The following is a 21,637-nucleotide window of genomic DNA, read 5'->3' on the forward strand; positions in this document are numbered from 1 at the left end:
GTATCAACCCGATTTATTACCCCGTTTGACACTGCACCAGGGCACGGGATGAGCTGGGGTGAAGCGCCAGGATTGGCGCATCTAGTGGATGCGCCACGTCTGGGGTGCCTGCGGCCTGCTATTTTTAGGCTGTGAAGGCCCAATAACTATGGACCTTCCCACCCTGAGAATACCAGACCACAGTTGTCCGCTTTACCTTGGCTGGTGATCCAATTTGGGGGGGACCCTACTTTTATTGTGTAATTATTAATATTTATAAAATAATTATAAAAAAGAGCCTGAGGGGACCTCCACATTGGATCCCCAACCACGGTAAAGCTGCCAGCTGTGGTTTTCAGGCTACAGCCGTCTGCTTTACCCTAGCTGGCTATCAAAAATGGGGGGACCCAACATCATTTTTTTTTTAACTATTTTTTAAATAGAAAAAATTAATGGGCTTCCCTGTATTTTGATTGCCAACCAAGGTAACGGCAGGCAGATGGGGGTGGCAACCCATAGCTGTCTGCTTTATCTGCGCTGAGAATCAAAAATACCGCGGAGTGCTACGTCATTTTTTTAAAGATTTATTTTTACAGCACTGTGATGTCCAGCAATCAAAATACAGGGAAGCCCATTTTATTTTTAGTTATTTAAATAAATAATTAAAAAAAATATATATGGGCTCCCGCTGCATTTTTTGTATTGCTAGCTAAGGGTAATCCAAGCAGCTACTGGCTGCTAACCCCCACTGCTTGGTGTTACCTTCACTGGCAATGGAAAATCCAGGGAAGCATTTTTTATTTTTTTTGCCAAAAAACTACAAAAAAAGGACGTGAGCTTCGCCATATTTTTGTATGCTAGCCAGGTATAGCAGGCAGGTGCTGGAAGAGTTGGATACAGCGCCAGAAGATGGCGCTTCTATGAAAATGCCATTTTCTGAGGCGGCTGCAGACTGCAATTCGCAGCAGTGGGGCCCAGAAAGCTCAGGCCAACCTGTGCTGCGGATTCCAATCCCCAGCTGCCTAGTTGTGCCTGGCTGGACACAAAAATGGGGCGAAGCCTACGTCATTTGTTTTCTAATTATTTCATGAAATTCATGAAATAATAAAAAAAGGGATTCCCTTTATTTTTGGTTCCCAGCCGGGTACAAATAGGCAACTGGGGGTTGGGGCCAGCCGTACCTGCCTGCTGTACCTGGCTAGCATATAAAAATATGGCGAAGCCCACATAATCTTTTCAGGGGGCAAAAAACGTCTGTATACAGTCCTGGATGGAGTATGCTGAGCCTTGTAGTTCTGCAGCTGCTGTCTGTCTGTATGGAGAAGAGCAGACAGCAGCTGCAGAACTACAAGGCTCAGCATACTCCATCCAGGACTGTGGAAAAAGGTTTTTTGCCAGCTCACCTGTGCAATGGAAGCCAGTAATCCTGGGCTGTGCACGGAGAAGAGGTTTGGAGAGCCAGTCCATGTGCATTGAAAGTGATTGAGGGATTTCACCAGCACAAAACTCCAGGCACTTTATTCTTTAAAATAAAAACTTCTTTATTTTCTTATCATTAAAAAGTCCATGCTATAGTGGTTAAGCCCATGTCAGAGAGGACGCGTTTCGAACATCCAGTTCTTATTCAGTCTCTCAGTCCATCCAGGACTGTATGCAGATTTTTTTTGCCCACCAAAAAAATGACGTGGGCTTCGCCATATTTTTGTATGCTAGCCAGGTACAGCAGGCAGCCACGGGCTGCCTCCAACCCCCAGTTGCCTATTTGTACCCGGCTGGGAACCAAAAATATAGGGAAGCCCGTTTTTTTTTAATTATTTCACTTATTTCATGAAATAATTAAAAAACAAATGACGTGGGCTTCGCCCCATTTTTGTGTCCAGCCGGGTACAACTAGGCAGCTGGGGATTGCAATCCGCAGCACAGGTTAGCCCGAGGTTTCTGGGCGCCTCTGCTGCGGATTTCAGTCCGCAGCCGTCCCAGAAAATGGCGCTCTCATAGAAGCGCCATCATCTGGCGCTGTATCCAACTCTTCCAACAGCCCTGGAGCCGGGTGGCTTGTTGGGTAATCATGAGTTAATACTGGCTTTGTTTTACTAGCCAGTATTAAGCCAGAGATTCTTAATGTCAGGCACGTTTGACCCGGCCATTAAGAATCTCCATAAAAGGGTTAAAAAAAACACCACACAGAGAAAAAATACTTTAATAGAAATAAATACACAGACACATTAGAGACTCCATCTTTATTACCCCCTGTCAGCCCTCCACGATCCTGCTCTTCTGTCTTCTTTCTTTCTAGTGTAGTAGTAGTGACGATTGTAGTGAGGATGAGGTTCCCCAGCTCATCACTTGGGGCTGGGGAACCTCATCCTCACTACAATCCTCACTAGTGTAGTAGTAGTGACGATTGTAGTGAGGATGAGGTTCACCAGCTCATCACTTGGGGCTGGGGAACCTCATCCTCACTACAATCCTCACTACAATCGGGAAGCAGCGTGCAGCCTTCACTCCGTGAGTGATCAGTGCTGGCTGTCAGCGGTAACAGCGGTAACGCTGACAGACGCGTTACCATAGCAACGGTGCTCTCGGAGCCGCGGTTTACGGTGACGTCACCGCTAACTGCGTTACTATGGCAACGGTGATCTCCGTTAATGACCGGCTGTGTCAGCCGGTCCCTAACGGAACGGGGAGTCGACCGTGTGCTAGAGCATGTCGCCGGTACACGGCGATACACATATGTGCACCGTGTACCGGAGAGATGCACTCGCAGGTCCTACATGTCGCGTCATAGTCATGTGACCAGTCTGTAGCCAATGAGATAATAGCCACGTGACTGGTCACATGGCTACTTTGACGTCACGATAGGTCCTGCATCTCTGCTGGCAGTGCCGTCACCGGGAGGATTCAGCGATCATCGGATGGAATAGCGGCAGGAGACAGAGTGCAGAAGGGATCGCGAGGACCGGTAAGTGTTATGGCAATGTTTATTAACTGTTTGTGTACATTTATAATGCATTTTTATGTGTTTGTGATTGCCTCCCATTATAGCCTATTGGTTCGAGTTCGGTTCGTCGAACGTTCGACGAACCGAACTCGAACGGGACCCCCGTTCGGCGAACCGACCTCGAGCCGAACCGCGACCGGTTCGCTCATCTCTAGAAATGTTATGTTTTGTGGCTCTCCTGTAGGATAAAGCTCACTTCACCCCTATATGAATTCCTTGAGGCATCTAGTTTCCAAATTGGGGACACATCATTTTAGCAAAAAAAAAAATAATTTTTTGTTTACACATTTTACAAAGTTCTGTGAAGCACATATTGGTTCAAAATGCTAAATACACCCCTAGATGAATTACATGATTGGTCTAGTTTCAAAATGGGGTCACATATAGGGGTTTCTGTTGTTAAGGTGCCTGAGGGCTCTGCAAATGTGACATGGGACCTGCAATTTATTCCAGTCAAATTTGTGTTCCAAATATCAAATGATATTTCTCCCCTTTTGAGCCCTGCCGTTTGCCCAAACAGAGATTTCTCACCACATGTGGGGCATCAGCATGCTTGGCAGCAACTGGCTAACACATTTTGGTGTCCAAGTTTTGTTCTATCCCTTGTAAAAGTGAAAAAATTGGGGTTGAAGCAACGTTTTAGAGCAGCTCTGGAACTGGGTATTTCCAGCTGTCGCTGCTGACACAGATCAGCTGATCAGGGGAGATGCTGTGTGTCGGACCCCAGCCCATCAGATATTGATGACCTAATGACCTACCCTTAGGATATTGTCACGGCAAGGTAAGAGGCTATACCAGCCATAATAGAACAACACAAAGGAAGGGGAGAGGAATGCCTTATTGCTAAGGAAAAGGGGGAAGTGGTGACCCCTGACAACAACCTGCAGCTCACCTTCACTGCCCTCACCAACCCTATATGGGCTCCGCACATGTTGCCAAGCTGGATACCTAGGGCCCTATCTTCCCCTGCCCTAAGTAAGGATGGTGGGTATGAGCACTAGTCAACACCACTAAAGAAAGACGCAAGGAAACAGGGGAAACACAAATGCTATCACCTGAGCCAAAATAGACAGTGAAAGACAACACTTATCTGAGTATCAGCAACCACAGAAGTCTCTGGAGCAACAGGAGACAACCACTGCAGACAACAGGAAGGAGCAAACTATAAACCAAACCCAAACCACTCCAGAGTGAGGTTAATAAAGGACATCAGAGGATACCAACTGCTAGGAAGGACTGACAGTTCCTGGGGTCCTAGAGTCCACTGGCTGTAGAAAGAGAGAACTGTCAGATAACAACACGTGCCACCAATCTCTGTGATCTTCTAGCACTTGCTCCCACTGAATTGTCAGCCGGCCGTGATACCTCCATACAAGCCGTGATAGATATTCCATCAATGTTAAAGTAGAGGAAAATCTCTTTAATATTAAAGCACATCCTATCTAACCTCCATGTAGTGAAATGTTTAACCATTTTTTCTAAGAATTTATTAAAGTGGTTGTACTCTTCCTTGCTTATTTTTTTTTATTTAATAAAAAACAACCACAACATATTTGCCTTCCCTGTATCAATTGGCAAGTCTCTGCCGCTGCTCCCAGTATGCGACATTGCCTATAGTGCTGACATCGCTGCAGCCAATCAATGAGCTCAGGAGATCTAAATGGGGCACTGCATTCTAGTGTAGAGGAAAGGCCCATCTCCAAACCACAGAACTCACTGATTGACTGACTGCTGTGTTGTCGAAGTGATGTCGAAGCCGCAGCCAACAGCAGATCCTGAGAGCAGCAGAGACTCAAAGGTAAATACAGCACAAAATACCTCTTTCACTCTACTTTTGATGTAAATTCTGTGCTTTTGGGGCTATTTTTTTTTATTTGCATATGACTTATTTGGAAATTTAGATCTGACAGTTGTGTAGCTCAATTACACTCCACACTGTACAGCCTGTGTGATTGTCCCTCCCTGAAAACTTGGATATCTTCCTTTCCCTCCTCACTGACCTGCCATGTACACCCTTTCCCCCCATACTCATGCTGCTTCTCTCTGTGAGGGAAGGGAAATGGAGAGCAGCAAGGATCTATGTCAGATACAGCCCCTAGAACAGAAAAAGTTGTCTAGACTCTAAAAAATGTCTATTTTGTTTCTGTAATGAAGACTATTTAGGAAGATGCCTAATTTAGCATTTAGGAACAAACCAAGCTAAAAAAAATAAAAATGGCCAATATATACAATTTACATATTTAATCACTCTCTACTACTGTAATAACACGGTGGTCAGTGCAAATATCACTTCAAATTATTATCTTTCAGTTTTAAAAATAAATAGGTTAGGTAAGTACCTGAAAATATAGATATGTCACAAGTACCCTTTCCCTACATAAACTGTTTATTTTATTATGTTCTGCCAAAGTAAACACATTGGCACCAATGACCAGGTCTATTTTAGAGCATTTTTTAGCTTCTTTTTAGTGTAAGCTCAGTCTGGTTAATAATTACTATAAAACAGTCCAACACAAACATTGCAGTTCATGACAGAGATTCAATAAATATGTATTAGAGGTAAAAGAGTTCTGGACAGCTTTTATAATAATTCCCATGTTGAATGATCACTGGCTATTTCTAACTTGTCGAGAAGATTCTTAAATTTAGTATATTTGGTTAAAATAACATTTACATTTCTAAAGGAATAAAAATATTTATATGAAAAAAAAACTGTTTTATATGACACAAATTCTCCCATACCCTGAAATAAAAAGCTATATATTCAGCCCTATAAGAAATCCTCTATACTCTGATGTCAATATTCTCTCTAAATCAAAATGATCTTTGAGATATGTTATATATGTATATATACAGTATATATAATTTTATATATATATATATATATATATATATATATATATATATATATATATATATACACAGTCATATGAAAAAGTTTGGGCACCCCTATTAATGTTAATCTGTTTTCTTTATAACAATTTGGGTTTTTGCAACAGCTATCAATTTCTTGATTTGAACACTCCTAACTACTTTTTACTGACTTACTAAAGCACTAAATTGGTTTTGTAACCTCCTTGAGCTTTGAACTTCATAGGCAGGTGTATCCAATCGTGAGAAAAGGTATTTAAGGTGGCCACTTGCAAGTTGTTCTCCTATTTGAATCTCCTATGAAGAGTGGCATCATGGGTTCCTCAAAACAATTCTTAAATGATCTGAAAACAAAGATTATTCAACATAGTTGTTCAGGGGAAGGATACAAAAAGTTGTCTCAGAGATTTAAACTGACAGTTTTTCTGTGAGGAACATAGTAAGGAAATAGAAGAACACAGGTACAGTTCTTGTTAAGCCCAGAAGTGGCAGGCCAAAAAAAATATCAGAAAGGCAGAGAAGAAGAATGGTGAGAACAGTCAAGGACAATCCATAGACCACCTCCAAAGACCTGCAGCATCATCTTGCTGCAGATGGTGTCAATGTGCATCGGTCAACAATACAGCGCACGTTGCACAAGGAGAAGCTGTATGGGAGAGTGATGTGAAAGAAGCCGTTTCTGCAAGCACGCCACAAACAGTGTCGCCTGAGGTATGCAAAAGCACATTTGGACAAGCCAGTTAAATTTTGGAAGAAGGTCCTGTGGACTGATGAAACAAAGATTGAGTTGTTTGGTCATACAAAAAGGCGTTATGCATGGAGGCAAAAAAACACAACATTCCAAGAAAAGCACTTGCTACCCACAGTAAAATTTGGTGGCTTTGGGGCCGTGTGGCCAATGCCGGCACCGGGAATCTTGTTAAAGTTGAGGGTCGCATGGATTTAACTCAGTATCAGCAGATTCTTGACAATAATGTGCAAGAATCAGTGACGAAGTTGTAGTTACGCAGGGGATGGATATTTCAGCAAGACAATGATCCAAAACACTGCTCCAAATCTACTCAGGCATTCATGCAGAGGAACAATTACAATGTTCTGGAATGGCCATCCCAGTCCCCAGACCTGAATATCATTGAACATCTGTCGGATGATTTGAAGCGTGCTGTCCATGCTTGGCGACCATCAAACTTAACTGAACTGGAATTGTTTTGTAAACAGGAATGGTGAAATATACCTTCATCCAGGATCTAGGAACTCATTAAAAGCTACAGGAAGTGACTAGAGGCTGTTATTTTTTGCAAAAGGAGGATCTACAAAATATTAATGTCACTTTTATGTTGAGGTGCCCATACTTTTGCACCGGTCAAATTTTGTTTAAATGCGGATTGCACATTTTCTGTTAGTACAATAAACCTCATTTCAGTCCAGAAATATTACTCAGTCCATCAGTTATTAGATATATGAAACTGAAATAGCTGTTTCAAAAACCAAAAATGTTATAAAGAAAAAAGGTTAACATTAATAGGGGTGCCCAAACTTTTTCATATGACTGTATATATATCTACCGTATATATGTATATGTATATATATATATATATATATATATATACATACATATATATATATATATATATATACAGTAGAGACCAAAAATTTGGACACACCTCATTCAAAGAGTTTTCTTTATTTTCATGAGTCTGAAAATTGTAGATTCACATTGAAGGCATCAAAACTATGAATTAACACATGTGGAGTGAAATACTTAACAAAAAAGTGTGAAACAACTGGAATATGTCTTATATTCTAGGTTCTTCAAAGTAACCACCTTTTGCTTTGATTACTGCTTTGCACACTCTTGGCATTCTCTTGATGAGCTTCTAGAGGTAGTCACCGGAAATGGTCTTCCAACAGTCTTGAAGGAGTTCCTAGAGATACGTAGCACTTGTTGGCCCTTTTGCCTTCACTCTGCGGTCCAGCTCACCACAAACCATCTCGATTGGGTTCAGGTCTGGTGACTGTGGAGGCCAGGTCATCTGGCGTAGCATCCATCACTCTCCTTCTTAGTCAAATAGCCCTTACACAGCCTGGAGGTGTGTTTGGGGTCATTGTCCTGTTGAAAAATAAATGATGGTCCAACTAAACGCAAATCGGATGGAATAGCATGCCGCTGCAAGATGCTTTGGTAGCCATGCTGGTTTAGTATGCCTTCAATTTTGAATAAATCCCCAACAGTGTCACCAGCAAAGCACCCCCACACCATTACACCTCCTCCTCCATGCTTCAAGGCGGGAACCAGGCATGTTGAGTCCGTCCGTTCACCTTTTCTGCGTCGCACAAAGACACGGTGGTTGAATCCAAAGATCTCAAATTTGGACTCATCAGACCAAAGCACAGATTTCCACTGGTCTAATGTCTATTCCTTCTGTTCTTTAGCCTAAACAAGTCTCTTCTGCGTGTTGCCTGTCCTAAGCAGTGGTTTCCTAGCAGCTATTTTACCATGAAGACCTGCTGCACAAAGTCTCTTCTTAACAGTTGTTCTAGAGATGTGTCTGCTGCTAGAACTCTGTGTAGCATTGACCTGGTCTCTTATCTGAGCTGCTGTTAACCTGCGATTTCTGAGGCTGGTGACTCGGATAAACTTATCCTCAGCAGCAGAGGTGTCTCTTGGTCTTCCTTTGGACACTTTCAAAGTTTTCCCAATTTTTTGGACTGACTGACCTTCATTTCTTAAAGTAATTATGGCCTTTTGTTTTTCTTTACTTAGCTGCTTTTTTCTTGCCATAATAGAAATTCTAACAGTCTATTCAGTTGGACTATCAGCTGTGTATCCACCAGACTTTTGCACAACCCAACTGATGGTCCCAACCCCATTTATAAGGCAAGAAATCACACTTATTAAACCTGACAGGGCACACCTGTGGGGAAAACCATTTCCGGTGACTACCTCTTGAAGCTCAGCAAGACAATGCCAAGAGTGTGCAAAACAGTAATTAAAGCAAAAGGTGGTTACGTTTAAGAACCTAGAATATAAGACATATTTTCAGTTGTTTCACACTTTTTTGTTAAGTATTTCATTCCACATGTGTTAATTCATAGTTTTGATGCCCTCAATGTGAATCTACAATTTTCAGAGTCATGAAAATAAAGAAAACTCTTTGAACGAGAAGGTGTGTCCAAACTTTTGCTCTGTACTGTGTGTGTGTGTATATATATATATAATCATTACAGTGTCAATCAGAAGTTCACATACACTATTTAAAGAGACACATATGCATGTTTTTCTCACTATCTGACATGAATTCGGAATAAACCTTTCCCATTTTAAGGCAATTACAATTACAAACATTATTTATATTTGCCAAATACCAGAACCTGAAACACACTTCTTCTTTGTGTAGCATTTTGAGAAATCAAAAGAAATCAGCCAAGATCTCAGGAAGAGATTGGTGGATTTGCATAAGTCTGAGTGCAATTTCCAGATACCTGATGGTGCCTCGTTCATCTGTACAAACAATTATATGCATGTACAAACAAGATGGAAATGTACAGCCATCATACCGTTCAGGAAGGAGATGGGCTGTGCGTACCAGACATAAGCGTGCTTTGGTCAGACATGAGCATATCAACCCTAGAACAAAAGCAAAAGATATTGTAAAGATGCTGGCAGAAGCTGGCAAGACTGTGTCATTATTCACAGTGAAATGAGTACTGTATCAACATGGATGTAAAGGCCACTCTGCCAGGAAGAAGCCATTACTCCAAAAGAAACAAAAAATCTAGATTAATGTTTGAAAATGCACACAGGAACAAAGACCTTAATTTTTGGAGACACATCCTGTTGTATGACAAAACTAAATTTGAACTGTTTGGCCATAATGACCATCATCACATTTGGAGGAAAAAGGGAAATGCTTTGAAGCCTAAGAACACCATTCCAATTGCGAAACATGGGGTCGCAGTATCATGTTGTGGGTTTTTTTCCTGCAAGAGGGACTGTTGCACTTCACAAAATAGATTGCAGTATGAGGAAAGAAGATTATGTGGCAATACTGAAGCAACATCTCAAGACATCAGCAGGAACTTAATGCTTGGGCTAAAATGGGTCTTCAAATGGACAATGACCCTAAGCATACTGCCAAACTGGTTACAAAGTGGCATAAGGATAACAAAGTGAATATTTTGGAGTGGCCACCACAAAACCCTGAACTCAATCCTATTGAAAATTTATGGGCAAAGCTGAAAAGGCAAGTACGAGCAAGACGACCGTCAAGCATGGCTCAGTTACTCCAGTTCTCTCAGAAGGAAAGGGCCCAAATTCTTAACAAGAATTGTGAAAAGCTTGTGGAAGGATATCCAAAATGTTTGACCCAAGTCATATAGTTAAGTACAATGGTTCCAAACACTAATGAAATCTATGTAAAATTTCTGACCTTGCAAAAAGTGAAAAATGCCGTAAAACATTCTCTCTCTCATTATTCTGGCATGGGGCAAATATAAATAATTTTGATAATCCTAATTGACCTAAAACAGGAAAGGTTTATTCTAATTTCTTGTCAGTTAGTGAGAAAAACATGCATATGTGTCTTTTTAGATTATGTATGTAAACTTCTGGTTTCAATTGTATATACAGTCATGGTCGAAAGTGTTGGAATCCTTGAAATTTCTCCAGAAAATGAAGTATTTCTCATAGAAAATGATTGCAATTACATGTTTTGTTATACACATGTTATATGGACATAATTTCAAACAAAACTCTAAAAATTGGCCTGACAATATTTTTGGCACTTCAACTTAATATTTGGTTGCACACCCTTTGGAATAAATAACTGCAATCAATTGCTTCCAATAACCATCGACCAGTTTCTTACAACTTGTGGAGACACGAAAGTCAGTGGGTGCTCTTATCTGCTGTCATGGCAGTCTTCTGAAGGACCGCACAGACCAGGACTTGTCCCACTGAACATTTGTACTCCCTCCCCATGGGCAGAACACTACTCAGACAACAAAGGGTGAGGGAACCTCACATTCGTAAAACTTTACAAGATCACCAACTGGCAAAAGCGTATTGTACATTTCCAGCAAAAACATGAGATGGTGCAAGCGACACCCTTCTGATGGCTGACCAGGGATTAAAATCTTCATGACTTAGGGATTTCTAGGGCCAACTATCCTACTGAGAGGAGATAGCTCTGACAAAGGACCTTGTGTCTGAAACGCATTGCCATTTGTTTTCTAAAATATTTTTCTAGCCCCTCTGGGTCATGTAATGTCATTTTACCTTTTGCTACATGCCGTTCTTTGAATTTTATGAGCAAGTTTGTAATAAAGCATGTAAAGATTTTACTTGGGGTGTACTGGAGCTGGATTTTTTTTTTCTTTTACCTCCTAATAATGCAAGGTCACCACCCGAGCCTGCATTAAAAGGACACACATGGCCAAGGACGTGTATATATATCTATATATATATATGCCCTTCATTGTGAACAGGTTAAATACTTGCACGTTCCTGTAGCATAGATGATTTCCTTAGTGGTGGACCACCATGGAAGTGTGGCGCCCCTGAGTGTAAGGTGCCACAGGGTACTACATCCAACCCCGGATTCCTGGAAGACCAGTGCTAGTAACTACAATAACACACACACAAACCACGCCCTTTTCTCCAGACTGGGTGACAGGCTAGAGATGGAACTGACGGGTGGTCACCTATAGGTTGGGACGCATCCAATCCACTAGTCAGAGACCTGGGAGGAGGAGTGGCTGGTTAGTGCAGTTTCACACAGACAGACAGAAAGTGACAGTCTGAGAACGGATGGGGAGAAGCAGACAGTCAATCAGCACGTGTGAAGTGACTTGTTGAGTAAAAAAGGAGTACAGTCGCTGGAAGAGTATGTACCAGTACTCACAGGACTGAGCATCGATGGGACATAGGGACCTAGTTCAGGAAGACGCTACAAGCTCACCTGACAAATACCTGCCCAGTGAGGAGACCATCAAGGACCTTACCGACGTTAGTGTCTGGGGCACAGCAGCAGAGCGGGAACCCGGGAACGGTGACAGAGGTCAGACCCAAGAGAGGTTCAAGCTGCCTGCCGTACGGGCAAGGACAGAGACAATAGGAGGGGATCCCAAAAACGCTCCAAGCAATGGGGACCCACCAACTACTACAGACAACAGGGTGCATGAAAGTAAAGCTCACCAGTTCACTACATCGGCACTGGAACAAAGGGAATACCGGATTGGTAAAGACCAGCACAAACCGAGTAGCAGCAACTCCAAAGTAAGTAAAGCACAAGTTAAACGGCAGCCCCTGTGTTGTCTGAATTCTTCCTATACGTCTGCACCAATATACTACAACCACCATCGTCCTGCCCTGGGGCCTAGCTCTACTTGCGGAGAGTGATTACATCCAAGCTGCCGAATACCACCAGCCCCAGCAGTGAGAGACTTTGCAGCGGCAGCTTTCCCAGGACCGAGTACCCGAAAGCCCTGGGTTGCGTCAGAAGTATGGGCCAGTGTTGGTAGCAGGGAACCTGGAACTCCCAAAACTGATTCCAGAACACAAGCGCTCTCCTCGCTTGAGGCTTTGGGCCTAAATATGGTCAACAACGCCTGCATTCAGATTGCTTGGAACTGGATTGTTGATTGCATACTGCCATTGGATCCTTGATTTGGCATGCAGTTTGATTCCTCTGTGTCAACCTCTGCAGGGTTTTTGGTCATCCTCCATGGTGTTCTGGGCATCTCAAAGGCCCAATTCCTGGATCAAATCTGTATATAACCAGGCCGCAGCCATTGGGAAATAGGGGTAGAAACGTTCAAAAACCATAAGGGGGAACCCCAATAAAATATAACTTTTAATAGTATTATTTAAAAAGTCAAGAGATCAAAACACACACAAAAAATGAAAAAAGTGCAGAATATACCAGGTATCCTTTCTGCACCTTTGTTTTGACTTCACAGGGAGGCTCCTGCATTAGCGGTTTTGCTTCCTGCTTGTCCTCTGATGATTCCCTGGTATCTACGGGATGAAATGCGTTGGAACGTCTTCTTAGGACAACTTTTCAGATAAGTCACTTGGCTTACCATCTGATTGGGATGGGTGGTCTCTATTTTTTTCTAAGTGGTGTATTTTGCTGTGCAGGGCTTACTAGGGTCATGCAGGGTTTCCCATCGGTGAATGGAGGCGCCACAACCCTATGACGTCATACCCTCCATTGCTAGTTAGGGAGAGTTTGACTAGGGCTTATTTAGGGCCAGTCTGTTTATCTATCCTCCCTCCTAGCACGTGTATTTATATATTCACTTGAGGTCACTTCATCTTTTATTTTCAGACTTTGTTATTATGTTGATCTTCATTCCCCTTTCCTTGGTTTACGCCAGGTACCATCAGTGGTTCCAATTTTCAGTACCATCGTACTTCTACTTCTTCATTTTTTCATCATATATTTGTTACCGGTTGGTTACATTTTTTCCATATTTCATACACAGCTAGTTCCTACTGACGAAGGTCAATGTTATGACCGAAACATTTGGTTAAGAATAAAACAATTAACTGCATCAAAGTTGGGAGTGCCTAGCTTCATTATCTTTATTCTTGTTTTGAAAACTGCTCCAAGTCTCTCATATTTGAATACTGACTTCTCCCAACAGCAATTTTAAGATCTTTTCACATGTGTTCAATAGGATTTATATCTGGCTCATTGCTGGCCACTTCAGAACTACCCAGTGCTTTAATTCAATCCATTTCTGGGGGCTTATTGAAGTATGCATGGGGTCATTGTCCTGCTGGAAGACCCATGACCTAGGATTCAAATCCAGACACTGGGCATGTCTGTCAACGGTTGTCTTAGAATGACAGAATTGGAGTAATTACACATGTTTATGTGATACAAAAAGATATATTTTATTAATACAAAATTACACTTATAATAAACCTGATTAAAACATTAAAAATTGAAGTATTACAGCGTATGATGCACACAAAAATGGAGGAAAAACACCGCGGTTAGACCTCTGATTTCACCTGTGTTGATTACAATAGGGTACACGTAGTTATCATATCATAGAACTTTAATGTAAAAAGAAGTCAATATATGATCAGGACTGAAGTTCACACCACAAAAATATCTTAAAGTGTCTACAATGTCAATTCATTAAAGGGAACCTGTCATCAGAAATTTAGCTATAAAGCTAAAAGTTCCCCCCTCTGCAGCTCCTGGGCTGCATTCTAGGAAGCTTCCTATAGATTTTGTGTCACCTTTTATCCCAAAATAAACACTTTATAAACTGGTACCTTTTCGTATGTAAATTTCTTAATTTTCCATGTGGGCGGGCTGTCTGATGTACGTTGCTGTTCCTCCATCATATTGACGCCGCCCCCGAACGCTGAATTTGAAAGTTCAGGACACCGCCCCTGGGTGCCCGTGGTCCAGCGCATGCGCTGTTCCACTGTAGCGGTGCCGTGCACTGTGTGCACGTGCGACCGCTGTGACGCTTTGCGCGGGCACGAGGTTATGGGCGGCGCTGTTAGTGTCATCAGTAAGTGCCGCCCATAACCTCGTGACCTCGTGCTGAGCATGATGGGAAGGAGGGGACGTCCGGGCATCATTCCTCCAGCGCTTGCGCATAACGCTGGAGGAATAGGGGAAAGTGCCGTCACGAGGTTATGGGCGGCACTTACTGATGACACTAACAGCGCCGCCCATAACCTCGTGCCCGCGCAAAGCGTCACAGCGGTCGCACGTGCACACAGTGCACGGCACCGCTACAGTGGAACAGCGCATGCGCTGGACCACGGGCACCCAGGGGCGGTGTCCTGAACTTTCAAATTCAGCGTTCAGGGGCGGCGTCAATATGATGGAGGAACAGCAACGTACATCAGACAGCCCGCCCACATGGAAAATTAAGAAATTTACATACGAAAAGGTACCAGTTTATAAAGTGTTTATTTTGGGATAAAAGGTGACACAAAATCTATAGGAAGCTTCCTAGAATGCAGCCCAGGAGCTGCAGAGGGGGGAACTTTTAGCTTTATAGCTAAATTTCTGATGACAGGTTCCCTTTAAAGCCATTTGTGAACTATCACTGCACATATAACATATTGGTGCAATGAATAGAAGCCCAGTCTGTGCAGCCATGCTGATACAACTAGCCCACTAACTAGCTCTAGAGTTACTGAAAGTTATAACTGTGTATCAGCAGAAAAGTCACACACTCCTGTTTAAATCATATTCAATGGTTATGCTCTATAAACACATATTCAGCAACCTTAATTATAACAGGATGACATAAGGCAGTAACTCTAAATGCAAAAGAGGCAGTGATTCCATTACAATTATAGCAGGCTAGGCTGAGATAACACTGAATGTGTCAATTCCCAGAGACTAGGTTTCACTGCAGTGTGAGGAAATCCAATCCTGAACAGTCAAATGCAGTCAAACGCAATACACATGTGAAAAAGGTCCCTAAACCACTAGGATCTGCTTGATTAAATTCATGTGAAATCAGAAGGGTTATACCATACCCATGTTGGTGTATAACAGGTGTCCCCTCCTATGCCCCACGGTTGTCTATCTGTTGTAAGAGATTAATGACAGGTTCTGGGTATGAGTCTCACTTTACCTGGTAAGACTCTGCTATTTAAATGTGGTTTTCTTTCTTTTGGAATAGAGAGGGTTAATATCAGCATGCTTTGCAGCTGCCTCAGACTCCTGATCAGGTGTTTCCGGTTTGGACCACGCCCAGTCCCTTGATATACTCTCTGCTACCAGCAGAGGGTGCCGGTTATTCTTGATTCATTTAGATTCTCATCTTAGAAGAAGAAGCTGCTGAAACCCTCTCTTGGAGTTGCTGGTGTGGCTGCAGTCTCGGTTCTGACTGCAGCAGTCTGTTGTGGTGTTTTCCCCATGTCTTCCTTTCCCAATGTGTTGTTTCAGTGCAGAAGATAGGCTAGCATTCGTCACCTGCCCACACCCTAGCTAGATACTATTGTAGGGTCGTCTCAAGGCTTCAGGTTCTGGCTTGGCGACAGGTGAGGAACCTGTATAGGGACTGGCTAGGAGTGCAGGGTACAGCGGAAGGTAAGTGAGGAGGTGCCCATCTTCCCTTTCGCTAGGGCCAACTGTTGTTAAAGTATCCCGCTGCACCCCTTGTTTGTCATTGTATTTCTCCTGTTTAGTTGTGTTTTTGGCCTCACGCAGGACCTCCCCTAGTTCGAGCATGACATAATAAACAGCCCTACCTTACTACTGAGCCCATTCGGCTCAGGCTGCAGTGTTAGCTCACCTGTTGCAGATTCTATCACAAGTGGTGGTGGAGATGCTGTCTCAGGTGGTGCAACATCTGCAGCATGTGGTGGGTCTGCTGTTCGCAGCCCAGTCACAGCTTGAACCTAAGGTTGCTCTCCCAAATGGGGGGAAAGACAGGTTCAGAGTATTTTAGGGAGCTTGCAGGTTATATTTTTAAGCTCTGGCCTTGTTCCTCAGGGAGTGAGGAACAGCGTGTGGGGATTGCAGTCTCTCTGTTGCAGAGAGATCCCCAGTCCTGGACCTTCTCTCTGCTGACTGATTCTTTGCCATTCAGTCGGTGGACGAGTTCTTTGAGGTGCTGGTCCTGGTCTATGGTGATCCTGATGGCATCTCCCTTGCGGAATCTAATCTCTGTAGTCTCCAGCAGGGGGCGCAGAGGAGTACTGGAGATGGGCCACTGACACCTAATGGAATGATTTGGCTCTCAGGTGTCAGTTCTTCCAAGGTTTGTCTACTAGGCTGAGGGATTCTCTGGTCTAGTCTTCTGCATCGAAGTCACTGGAGGCCACTATGTCCCTAGCTATAAGGGTGGACAGATGCCTCAGGGAGAGACCAGCTAAGACATGGTTCCCCATAGTTCTTCCTCAGGAGGAGGTCCCACAGGTGCATCTGGATGAACCCATGAAGGTGGTGGATGTCTCCACTCATGTTAAGCCGCTTGCGGTTCACTGTGGGTTGGGGTCATGTTTTTATTGTGGTCTTAAAGGTCATTACATATGGGTTTGTCCCTCTATCTCCAAAAAATGTAACATCTGTAAAAAAGCCGTATTCCCCTGGTTGTATTGAGCATAGAGACCACTGTGTGTATGTGCCCTCCATTTTTCCCTCTTTTCCGGCTAAGAATTTTCCAGGGCAAAGAGAGGATACCCTTCCCACTCTTCAGAATTACCCTAAGTGTACGGTTAAAATGTCCTTTTTCCTCATAAACCCCAATGCGTTATTCCATCTAACAAAAAACGCCCCCTCCAGGCCGTGTGGAGGATGACAGTCTGGGTGTGTATATTTCCTCCATTACACCAGGCTTGTCTTCCATGGCTTCTGACCCAAAATCAGAGAAAAGCAGTGTTAACCTTCCCACTCCTCTGGTCAATCGTAGGCCTCGGTGTCCCCCCTGGAGAGGTGGTGTGAGCGGGGTGGCCGTAATTCCTAAGTATATGGCTAGGCAGTTGTGTGGCGATACCTCTGATGTGGGTCCTTCGGTGAGAGTGCCATTTTCCAAACATATGCCTGGTAGTAAACATTCAGATTTAGACCTGTGTATGTATGATCTCGTATGGGTGTCTGTCTCGGACTCTGCGCTCTAGGCGGCTGGGTCCATATCATGTTGTTGACATTATTAGTCCTAATTCAGGAACATTATTGATTTTGTTCCTAAAGAAAGGGTTGAATAACGCTGAAATGTATAAAACAATAATGTGGCGCCCTGGACAAGCCAGGTCGTCACAGGTACTGTGACAACACACCCCACACCCCGAGATAGGCCCACCAGTCACACACAAATCCTTGTTGCCTCCCTACAGGGGCTGATGTCCACACCAGGTGGGGTGGAGCCAGGAGGTTGGCCCCATCCACTGAGGAGTTCACAGTCCTGGAGGCGGGAAAGGAAGTCAGAGTGGAGTGGAGTGGAGGAGGAGAGAGATCAGTGAGGGAGAGTGAAGGAGTAGGAGTAAAGTGGCAAGAGAGGAGCAGACTGACCGTGACCGTGTCCGGGTACATGGCCCGGGCACCGAGAGCAAGGTTGGCAGACTTTGGTGGCCGTCTGCAGGAGAGGCCGATTGACACCGAACCGTAGGACCGGGGACGGGCGGTGGCCCGCCGGTACCGAACCGAGCAGCGGTGGTGCCCCCAACCACACCACAAACCGTGGGTGGCATCACGGACCAACTCCCCAAGCCCAAACTAACCACCCCTTTCACTCACGGGCGAGGAGCGCCGCTCGAGTCCCCGGATCCGGCCCACCGCTCGAGCCACCGAGCAGCAGCCGCCGCAGCGCCGGACCCGAGCGTTATTGAGCGCAGCGGCATCCTCCCCCGCCCGCGACAATAACATCAGATGCTTTTAATCTCAATCATTCTTCATGATTTTCTTTTGGCATCTTCTGGCAGTGTGGGTAAACCCTTTTCTTCCATCTACTTCTATTACCCACAATTTTGGAAAGATGCTAACAACTTTGTCCGGCTCATTTTTGGTGTTTTCTGTGAAATAGTTTCCAATTTGTCTTTTTTTGTGTTGTTTCAATACACACAAAGGAAATAAACATCTGTATAACAAAACAAGTGTAATTGCAATAATTTTCTACGTGAAATAGCGCATTTTTCGGACCATAAGACGCACCAGGGTTTTAGAGGAGGAAAATAGGAAAATAAAATTTTAAGCAAAAAGTGTGGTCATGACACACTCTTGTGGGGCAAGGATCTGCTGCTTACACTGTTATGGGGGAAATGTCCCCAAATTCTCTAACTAAGGTACCCCATCCTGGTAATGATCCTCCTGCCTTGTATATTATCCCCATCCTTGTATATATGTCCCTCATCCTGCTAAATACCCCCATTCTGCTATATACACCCATCCTGCTATATACCGCCATCCTGATAAATTCCCCCATCCTGATAAATACCCCCATCCTGCTATATACCCCCTTCCTGCTATATACCCCCTGTGGAGACACGGGGGTCAGTGGGTGCTCTTGTCCGCTGATCCTGCCGCCTTTAGAAAGACAGGATGGCCCAGGGCTCATCCCAACTGAACGCCCAACCTCCTTAACCGTGGGCGGAACACTACTCAGACAACACAGGGTGAGAGAATCACAATATTAAGACTTTATTGGATCCCCAAACAATTACCGGTACATAGCACATAACCAGCAAAACACACAAATGTAACAGGCAACAGAGTCTCACCCTTCCGCTGGCTCACCAGGGATTTAGAATGTCCTTGCCTCAGAGCTTCCAGGGCTACTTACTCCAATCCAGCAGCACCCCACTTTCGGCGGGCACCCACCAAGAATGGAATAACGCCAGATTTAGGAAGCTGGCTGAGGTCTGCAAAGTTTGTAGTCATAGTTACATAGTTACATAGTTACTTAGGTTGAAAAAAGACCTAGGTCCATCTAGTTCAACCTTCCTCCACCAGTTCTACATTTGGTCACTAAGTCATTTATAACCAACAATGTTGTGTGTAGTGAGGAAATCATCCAGCCCTTTTTTAAAAGTTGTTATAGTATCAGCCATTACTACCTCTTGTGGTAGGGCATTCCACAGTCTGACTGCTCTAACTGTAAAGAACCCTTTCCTATTTAGCTGTCGGAATCGCTTTTCTTCCACTCGCAGTGAGTGCCCCCTGGTCCTTAGTATTGTCTTTGGAAGAAATAAGTCATGTGCCAGTCCTTTATATTGAGAATAGATGAAGCCGGTCTTTTTTAGCGCTAGTAATAGATCTATTAACTCAGGTTATCTTTGTGAATAAATTATGCTTTATTTGTGACAGTCTAAGTCAGATAAAATAAAGCTCTTGTTAACACTACGCGTTTCAGCAGGAATATACTGCTTTCCTCACCTCATATACTTTCACTCCCTTATGGGATTCCGGTTCTAAAGCTGCTGATAGTAAAAGATCTAATCATTCCAAATACCTTGAGGGAAGACAAACGGCCGCAATCAGTTCCAGGATCTCATGAGTCGGTGAACCTAGGAACCAGGAGCAATCATCTCCCCAGGATACTCAGCCTAACATCGGATAACACCAGTCGAGACAACCCCTTATCCTCCAGAGGATTTACATGATCATCACCGAGGTTGTGCGAGGGCGCACAACCTAATCAGGTGAGAAGTTTTCATTACACTATAATTAAATTGTGCCACGGGTGCTTCTCATAGCGCCATCTTTATCTCTAGTCCTTTATATTGACCACACATGTATTTATACAAATAAATGAGATCTCCTCTGAGACGTCTTTTTTCTAAGCTAAACATATCTAACTTTTTCAACCTGTCATCATATGGGAGGATTTCAATTCCTTGTAATAGTCTAGTTGCCCGCCTTTGAACTGACTCTAACTTCTGAATGTCCTTTTTAAAATGTGGAGCCCAAAACTGGTTCCCATATTCCAGATGTGGCCTTACAAGGGATTTATTGAGGGGTAACAATACGTTGGGATCACGGGATCTAATCTCTCTTTTCATACACCCTAAAATCTTGTTTGCTTTAGTAGCTGCTGCTTCAGACCCGCAACACACATCCATTTAATTTGTACGTGTGCGGTACGTATTTGCACGTACCGGAGACACGTACACACGGAGACCCATGTTATTCAATGGTAGATGGCACACACACGTAAAATCACACGGAACGTGTGTCCGTGTGGTAAGTACGTGTGCGCGCTTTTCTACCCGGACGACATGTCCGTTTTTGGCTGGCAGCACGCAGGCACGAACCCGCTTTAGTCTATGGGTCCGTGCCTGCACGGACCGCACAAGGAGTATCTCCCATTTCAGCACATTTTGTGCATGTGCGTTTTTACACTAGCGATCTTATTTTTTTTTTTTTAAATTAAATTCAGTATACTTACCTTTTTTTCTGCTGTTCTCAGTCATACTTACATTGGTGCTCGTTTTTTTTTTTCCCCCGGCTCATACCGCTCCCCAATCACCAGCGCGGCGAGGAACAGCTGTGCAGAGAGTACGCGGCAACAATTACTTTGAATATGCCGGCCGCTCATTAATCAATCTCTTATTCCCTGCTTTCCCCGCCCACCGGCGCCTATGATTGGTTGCAGTCAGACACGCCCCCCATGCTGAGTGACAGGTGTCTCACTGCACCCAATCACAGCAGCCGGTGGGCGTGTCTATACTGTGCAGTAAAATAAATAAATAAATCATTAAAAAAAAACGGCGTGCGGTCCCCCCCAATTTTCATACCAGCCAGATAAAACTATACGGCTGAAGGCTGGTATTCTCAGGATGGGGAACCCCATGTTATGGGGAGCCCCCCAGCCTAACAATATCAGTCAGCAGCCGCCCAGAATTGCCGCATACATTATATGCGATAGTTCTGGGACTGTACCCGGCTCTTCCCGATTTGCCCTGGTGCATTGGCAAATCGGGGTAATAAGGAGTTATTGGCAGCCCATAGCTGCCAATAAGTCCTAGATTAATCATGTCAGGCGTCTCCCCGAGAAACCTTCCATGATTAATCTGTAAATTACAGTAAATAAACACACACACCCAAACAACCTTTATTAGAAAAAAAAACACTAACAAATTGCGGAAGTGTGTTTTAGGCCTCACATTGAGTGCTGCTGCTCAGCTTATTTGTAATAAGAATACCCAAGTCCTTCTCCTGTTCTGTAGTCCCGAGTTTACTTCCATTTAACCCCTTCAGCCCACGGGCACTTTCCGTTTTTGCGTTTTTGTTTTTTGCTCCTTTTCTTCCGAGAGCCGTAACTTTTTTATTATTTTGTCAATCTTGCCATATGAGGGCT

This window comes from Anomaloglossus baeobatrachus, chromosome 4 (genome assembly GCF_048569485.1).
Source record: "Anomaloglossus baeobatrachus isolate aAnoBae1 chromosome 4, aAnoBae1.hap1, whole genome shotgun sequence".
NCBI lineage: Eukaryota > Metazoa > Chordata > Amphibia > Anura > Aromobatidae > Anomaloglossus > Anomaloglossus baeobatrachus.